Source organism: Typha angustifolia, chromosome 11 (assembly GCF_048772165.1).
Source record: "Typha angustifolia cultivar Huaian chromosome 11, ASM4877216v1, whole genome shotgun sequence".
NCBI classification, from domain to species: domain Eukaryota; kingdom Viridiplantae; phylum Streptophyta; class Magnoliopsida; order Poales; family Typhaceae; genus Typha; species Typha angustifolia.
Genome location: NC_133249.1, coordinates 8,267,798 through 8,276,621, shown reverse-complemented (window position 1 = coordinate 8,276,621; position 8,824 = coordinate 8,267,798). Strand labels below are relative to the sequence as shown.

Here is an 8,824-nt window from a genome sequence, read left to right as displayed (position 1 = left end):
TTCATCTTGACTGACCTCTGAGATGATCATGAAGGCTTCCTTGAGGCATATATTCAAAGGCAAGAGCTAGGTTCCCCATCGGTTACTAAAGAAACTAGGTTCTTATGGTGAATCAACTGTCAGATAGAACTTTGCATAACTAGCATCAAGAAGATTCTACTTCATGATGATGTTCTGTACAAAGCATTTATAACACTTTTTACATCTCAATTTTGTCATGTTAATTCAATCCTTGCATGCCATATGAAGTGCCTAAGCACTGATTTAACATCAGCTATAGCACAAACCTTTGTTTCCAAAGCTCATCATCACATTGCTAAAACCCATCTCATTTCTGAGAGAACAGACACCAAACAAGATTCAATTTAGTTACTTCAGCCAGAAATTCCTTCTGTCCTTGTGATGATGATCCGAAGAGCAGCTTGGCTGCAACCACAGTACCATCTTCCATGTAACCATGTAAACGGTCCCAAATCCTCCTTGTCCGATGACTCGCATAATTCTGTTGGTAATGTTCGTCAACTGGAAGTATGTGAGCTGCCTAATCTGAAGTTGCACATGATGCTTTTTTAAAGATCCACATTACTTCCAGGATCTTCTTCAATATGCGTCCTTGTAGGGGCATTTGGAGAAGATACTTCATAAAAAAAAAGGGGAGATTATGAGATAAACATCACAGATAAAGGCTTCAAGTTCAAAATATAACTGGAATAATATTCGAGTAAAATGAAAATGAGAAAGGGATTATTGCAAAGTAAAGCTTGCAGTTACAAGTAATAACCTTGTGGCCTTCCTCTCAATATCAGTATGGTGAACACCACCACTGCCAGTAAGACCACATGAACTACTGAAATAACTACAATGACTGGCATAGTGATCTTCTTCCCCTTTGAAATAGACTCGGGTGAGACACCATTGCCACATGTATTAGAACTGTTGTCAAATCTAGCACCAAGAAATTTTAACAAAAGTTGGCAGTAAGCAAGCTCAAGAAGAAAAATGCTAGAAGGCAAAAATAAAAAGGAATCCCATGAATGCAGTTCACTCCACATTAAAGTGCAGCAAAAGAGAGAAAAAGATATTTCCTCACATTATGATCTGGGATTCTGGCATATTGCATTTGCCTCTTTCTTCAAAAAGCTGGAGTTGAGTCTATTACCTATGTGCAACATGTGAAAACAACTTCTACCCATAACCAATGTCCACAAGCAACACTATGTTCCCCTACTTGAGGACTTTAAGCTAATTGAAATTTGAAAGAATCCCCAAGCATCTAATAACTACTTAACTAGCCTATTAGAATTATTAGATTTAAATTATCTAATTATCTTATTTCATGCTGACTTTGTATAAATAGGGGTCAACCCTCTTTGATAAAACGTCGAATACAAAATATTTCTCACCACTCTCTTCTCTCCTCTCTTCTCTTCTCCTCTCTCTTCTCCTTCAACCCAATCTAGGGTAATCCAACTATTGTTTCATGGTATCAGAGCGTTCCGATCTCTAGCTCTCACTCTCTAATAGTCATCTCCCCCTTGGATCGTTTTTTTTTTCACCATCGTTGAGCTTGGGAGCTGCCGCCTCACTCCTCGAGCTCGCTGATGCTACAGCAGCCACTGCCGCAGCCTCTATCACCACAGCCACTGCAGCAGCAGCCGCAGCCCCCACAGCAGCAGCCGTAGCCACCGCAGCAGTAGCCGCAGCCACCGCAGCAGCAGCAACAACGACAGCTTGCAGCTGCCCCTGTTTTCAGCAGCAGCAGCACATCTATTCTTCCTCGCGAGTTCCTGCAACTACAGCAGCAACTACAGCAGCCACAACCACCGCAGCAGCAGCAGCAGCAACAACGGTAGTCGCAGCTGCCTCTGTTTTCAGCAGCAGCAGCAGCAGCACGGGCATCAATTTCCTTCCTCTTCTTAGTTCAGAAGCAACAGTGCAGCAACCACCCTTTAAGCTGTTGTTCTTGATCGAGCTGCCTTTCATCTCCTTTAATCTGACAGCTCGGCACCACTGTTTTGGCTAGCGCCCACCAAGTGTTCGACGAAAGTTCCCTGCCTCCACAACACTCTTTTTTTCTGCAGTTCTTTGATTCTGCACTTGCAGGATTATATTTTCACCTACTGCCCACTAAGTATTCGACGAAAATTCACTGTATTCTCAGCTCTCTTTCTGCTGTTCTATTCAAAACTTTCCGCTCACCAGGTGTTCGACGAAAGATTTGAGTGGGCTAAGTGGAAAATCTTACATCACTCTCAAGGTGGCTGATCAATTGTCGTTCCTTCCAATGGCATCTTATGTTCCGGTCGATCGTGAGAGTGTATCATTAGTCGGTTTTCTACTTGTCACCGAGCAGGATTGGATCACATGGGCATCTTCTATTGAGACAGTCCTCCGCGGGCGACGTCTTCTCGGACACATTGACGGCATCTCTACGGGATGTGCTCCCCCTCGCACTATCATTCAGACTACCATTGTGACCTCTACTGAGTCTGACACACCCAAGGCTGTTCAGTCGGAGGTTCCGTCTTCGGAGTATGGTGAGTGGGAGCTACGCGACATGGAGGTTTGCACCTACCTCATCTTGCAGGTTGATCGATCGTTTCGACCTCAGCTTCAGACCTTGTCTTCTGCTCAGGCCATTTGGGCTCATCTTAGTCGTCGATTTGTTCAGTCGAGTCTGATGCGTCGCTTTCAGCTTCGTCGCGATGCTCAGGAGGTCAGACAGGGTCAGCTCTCTATCCAGGACTTTTACGCCCGCATGACTGACATATGGCGTGAGCTTACGTCTATGGAGCCCACTTTCAGCCACCCCTCTGACTCGATGTCCGCTCAGCGCCACCGTGATGAGGATCATCTAATGGATTTTCTAAATGCTCTTCGTCCGAAATTTGGGGATTTGACTCGTCATTTATTGCATCGTTCCACTTTGCCAAGCCTAGACAGTGCTATAGCTGAGTTACAGGCTGAGGAGCTTAGGCAGCGTCTTACACCACCTTCTGTAGCCATAGAGAGTGTGCTTGGTGTTGCTCCTGCTCCTATATTAGTCACGCCTGATATTTCGACTGCTGCTCGCGTCACTCATGTGCCTGGACGAGATCACCACTCATCGCGTCCTATGTGCACTCATTGTGGTCGTCCTGGTCATCTTGCCGCTCGTTGCTATCGACTTCATCCTGAGCTTGTTCCCCGTTCTAGCAAAGGGGGATCAAGCAAGGACAGGAGTCGTCACTTAGCTTCCTCTACCGCTGCACCAAATATTAGTCCATCTGATCACTCCAGCAATCTCACCTTCAGCAGTGCGCAGCTCCAGCAGATTCAGCAGCTCATTCATGGAGCTCTCAGCTTCACTGGTGCCTCTACTTCTGCATCTGCTGTCTCTGGTATGACTAAGCCCTGGATTTTTGATTCTGGCGCCTCACATCATATGACTGGTGACCCTTCCATCTTTACTAGCCTCACCTCTGCCCCTATCACTCTTCCTCATGTTCATACAGCTGATGGGACCCATTACCCTATCTCTCATATTGGTTACATTACTCCTACCACGGATCCCACGAGTCGTCTTACTTTATCTGATGTTTGGCTTGTCCCCGGCCTAACCATGAGTCTTATTTCTATTACTCAGCTCTCTGACTCTGGTTACACTGTATCCTTCTCTTCTACTTCTTGTGTTGTGCAGGACCCGTCTACAGGCCAGAGGATTGGGATCGGTAGTCGGATACATGGGCTTTATTACCTGGATCAGCTTCACCTTCCATCACCTCGTCCCAGTGCTTGTCCAGTCACTCCTCTCTCTCCTTCAGACTTGTGGCATCGGCGTCTAGGTCATGTATCGAGTCAGCGTCTCAAGACCTTGTCCCGATCTGGATGTTTAGGCAGTGGTCATTTTTCTTGTTTGTCCCCTTGTACTGGCTGCAGGTTGGCAAAACACCGGGCCCTTCCGTTTCCTCTTAGTACAAATATCTCTGATTCCCTTTTTCACCTTGTGCACTCTGATATTTGGGGACCTGCTCCACTCCCTTCGGGTCTTGGTTTTATCTACTATGTGTGTTTCATTGATGATTTTTCTCGTTTCACTTGGGTTTACCTTATGCGTCAGCGCTCCGAAGTGTGTCAGATTTATCGTGATTTTTCTTCTATGGTTCGTACTCAGTTTGGTCGGTCTATTAAGATCTTCCGATCTGATGGTGCTCGTGAGTATCTTTCCTCTGAGTTTCGTTCCATTCATGCTTTTGCCGGTACTCTACCTCAGCAGTCGTGTCCCTATACCCCTGCTCAGAATGGAGTTGCCGAACGAAAACATCATCATCTTCTTGAGACCACTCGAGCTCTTCTCTTTGAGGCTTTTGTTCCTCGTTCTTATTGGGCTGAGGCTCTTCTTACTGCTCTCTATCTCATCAATCGAACTCCATCATCTGTCCTTGATGGTTTGACTCCATACGATCGTCTCTATGGTACTTCCCCCTCGTATGGTCATCTTCGTGTTTTTGGGTGCACCTGTTTTGTTCTTCTTCCTCCAGGTGAACGTAACAAGTTATCCCCTAGAGCAGCTAAGTGTGTCTTTCTAGGATATAGTCCTGAGCATAAAGGTTATCGTTGTTATGACACTTCTGCTCATCGTCTTAGGATATCGCGCCATGTCACTTTTCTGGAAGAGATACCTTTCTTTAGCACTGATACCTTAGCTCCATCGGATTTATCTTTTTTAGATCTCCCTACTCCTAGCCTATCCTCCATCCCCTTCGAGGTGCCTGGTTCAGCCCCACCATCAATATCCCACATGCCTCAAATTTCTCTACCCATCGACACGCCTTTACTACCAGTTCCTTCTGCTCCACCAGACCGCTCTCTCGCTGAGTTCCCAACCCCCCCAGAGGAGTACCCCCCTCCCATGACGACTTTGCCCTACTTCTATACTCGCAGGTCCTGTCCTCCTCCCACAAATGAGCCCCCCACTCCTGGCAGTATCTCTGCCTATCAAAAGTTTGCATTTCTTAAAAGAACTGACCTCCATTGAAAAAAATTCCAGCTCTGCAATAAAAGCAAAAATTTTGCAAAGCGCCTATTGCATTGTTTAATCTTCATCCTCCTATGGTTATTAGACAATTTATAGAAGTCCTCTAAAAAAATCTCGCTTAACTTCTAAATAACAGTCTGAATCTCTCCATCTAATCCTATATAATTTGTTTCTTTCTTCACAAACACTTATTGATAATAATTTGGAGCTCTTAAAGCTAGTAACATTCAAAGTAATTTTAAAGACAAAATGATATACTTCATTCACATAACACCTAATGGCAGAAGTGGATTGAATTCTTGAAGAAACTATATACCCTTGTTCCATCATTAACATCTAACCACGGTTATGATAGTGCTTACAGCAGCGTTCATGTAATAAATGCCAGTAAAGAAGTGTATTTTGGCCTGGGACTATTTTTACTGGCATACCCTACCTCACATTAATGGAAAAAGACATGGGCAATGAGGATGCTACTTTTATTAACTACAATAAAAAAAATTAGTGGAGTCTTTGACGGAGGTCCACGAGAAGGTATCACATAACACATTAGTAAAAGAACCTCAAGAAGAACATCAGGGACTGGTCCAGTGAAGCAATTGCCCGTCAAGTCCCTGCCTAGAAGTTGATAGCATTTAACCTCCAAATATTTTTTTTCTTTCCTAAAGTCTGAAAAATAAGCTTGATCTGAACAGTTATAGTGCCTGAAGGGAAGATAAATTTGCTAGAAAACCGGGCATTGTCCCATTTAACTTTTTGTAAGACAAATCCTAGAAACAAAATACCAACAATGTACAATTGTCCTAGAGGCTCTCCATCTCAAGATGTATAACTATTAGTTAGTAATGTACTGCATAAACGTGTTTCTGGGATAATGAAAACACTACAAGATCTAAACAACTGATTCAGGAAAATTGTAGATGATCTTGAAAATAAAGAATAAAATGAAAATGACAAGGCATATTATTGCACATCGTTGGATATCGTGAGTAAATAACTATAAGTCTATAACTCATCCATCAGAAATCTTAGCAGCCCCAAAAGAAAAATGTGTACCTTACCATTAGTGGCTTCAATTAGACAAGACCATCACTTGCTTAATAATGATTTGCTAACAATTTCCACAGAGGGAGTAGCTCAAAAAAAACGCCAAAGGCAAGTTATATAGAAGGTTGCATAGTTGATGGTTCTATTTAAAAATTATATAAATTTCATTGTGAAGCTTTGGGAAGATCCTACACGGCACAAGGTATGGGATCCAGATCTGATTACAAATCTTACACAACTAAAGTGTCAACTGAAGTGCGAGATCTCTAAAAGTATGTTCCAGCTAAATTTGGTACTAGTAAACTGAACGTTTCAAGTACACAACCAATAAAAAAAATGCTAAGAATAGCTAGCGAATCATTCAGATGCAAGGCTTGATCACATTTGGATCTGTTTTACATGCTCAAATGCAATACGCCATTGAATAGTTGAGATTCCATTAACATGCTTTTGGTCATTCACCATCATGTTTGCACGGGAATTGGTATGTAGATCCGAAAACTGTTTCTTTTAACAATCAACTTTCTGGAAGAGTGAAAGAAATTGGCAGATATAACTTTTTGGCAGAGAGCTAAAACTATTAAAAAAAGGTGGCCCGTGGCCATACTTACTGTAATGCCTTCGCCTGGCACATGCACATGCACGCCCACATGGCACGTGCGACGCACGTGACAGGACGGGCGAGGCCCAACATACACAAATACACTTACACTCAACATAATTCATCTCAGAGATAAATCATACTATCAACCAAATAAACATATTAACATAGATAAATCATACTATCAACTAAATAAACCTATTAACATATGAATATCCAAGTACACAACAACCATACTAGACAGCTACATAATCTAGCAAGATCCACATAGGCCACAACAAACTATCAAAATACAATTTAAAATTATTAAAACATGAGTACACTATAATCCGACCTGTATTATATAAATTATCGTCTAATACAATAAAGTACAAATATCAAAAAATGATACAACTCAATTTCTATATAAACTATCATCTATACCGCCTCGCATCTAAATATCTTTTTAGGATATCTCAAGTCGCTATTACGTACCACATATTTAAGTGGGTTAGAAAAAAATAAAAAAAGTCATGAGCAAAAGGCTAAGTTAATAGACCTTATCTTAAATTAGTGATGCTAAATAGAGAGTAAATCATATACTAGATAATATGAATCAGAAAGAGCATTATGTTATGAATGAATATATAAATGTATTCTCAATAATATATAAATATACAGTGGATATCATGTCCTAACTGATCAGATATATAATTCTCGACAATGTACTCTATGTCATACTATTACCATAACTCTCTCAAATATGACACATCATATGGTGCATGCTGACCACGATCATGTTATGATATCAAATGCAATAACATATAATGCATAATAACCACTCAATAAACAGGTATATCATGTATATCATATGATAATGAAATTATATATATTTCTCAGTATCTCAGTTATTAGTATCGACTCTAAATAATATCATCATACTAGACCATTATGCAAAGTCAACACCTGGTACCTAATTTCAACATCTTGCTCATAGACTTAAAGCATACCATGTCATGCGTTAAGAGTATCTCAATCATAATCATACTCTGTCATACACTAAGGGTATATCAAAATTCATCTAGATCGGATACTCTACCAGTTAATAGAAATCACATGAGGGTAACTCGCTGCACACATGCCTTAGCGAACAACAGGTATCCGATTGTCTATGCGTACAGATTCAACTATTCTAAGACATGGGTCACAAGATATCGCATATCAGCGACCACCCTTAACCCTAGCGCTTACTCAAGTATCCTCATACATTTTCTATTAACTTTTCTATTAATGATATTTATGTATTTTTTTCCATATAATTGATCACGTGCATATATCAAGTACTATAATAAGTCATGTATATCAAAAATATAGGTGGTAAGAAAGTCAAGAGAAAAATAATGCAATATAGTCTCCAACCATATATTTAACACATGCATATCTCTACTAGTCTATCACATTTATACTCATGCTAGAGATCATCTCGGTATAAAGTTATAACAGTATAATCATCTCTAATCATCTCTATATGTCATCAGCATACTCATATCATAGATTAGTCTAATCAAATACATGATAAAATATGCTCGATTGAAATCATCTCTAGATAAGATCATATAATCATGCTTGAGGCCAAAACATGTATATATATAATTATATAATAGATCCTAATTTAAAAAAGGTGTTCAGGAGATAAAACTACTCACATTTGATCAGAAGACACGAACCACGTGACACTCACATTCGACAACGGAGTGTCAACTCATCGCTAATAGAATCCATAAGGTCTAACATAAGGGGTTTAGAATCTGAAAATATTTAAGTAATATAAAATTAGTCATTTATCTCATTAAAATATGTTTGTGTAAAATATGATAATTTTTTGAGCTTTAGTGTTTATACTTATCTTTTAAACTTTTAATGTTAAGATTATACTATGTATTATAAAATGGTCGGTTATAAAATGAGAATAAAAGAGTTGCTCCTTTTTAGATAAAAGAATAGTCTAAGTATGACATTATAAAATAAAATAAAATAAAAAAGCTGAATATATAAATATATATATATAATTATAAATAAATATATAAATATACATACAAATCTAATTATAAATAAATTGTGGTTCCCACTCTATTTTGATTAACTAGGAACAATGTAGTCGTTACTTTATAAAAATAAAT

General features: G+C 39.9%; 1 long non-coding RNA gene across 1 annotated transcript; it reads right to left on the bottom strand.

Moving 5' to 3' along the window:
- Window positions 1–327: 327 nt before the first annotated feature.
- On the bottom strand, window positions 328–6,129 carry LOC140771392 (uncharacterized). Its single transcript, XR_012106156.1, has 3 exons — window positions 6,079–6,129; window positions 782–887; window positions 328–637 (listed from the first exon to the last, which is right to left on the bottom strand). It is a non-coding gene; the product is annotated as an uncharacterized lncRNA (long non-coding RNA).
- Window positions 6,130–8,824: the final 2,695 nt, after the last annotated feature.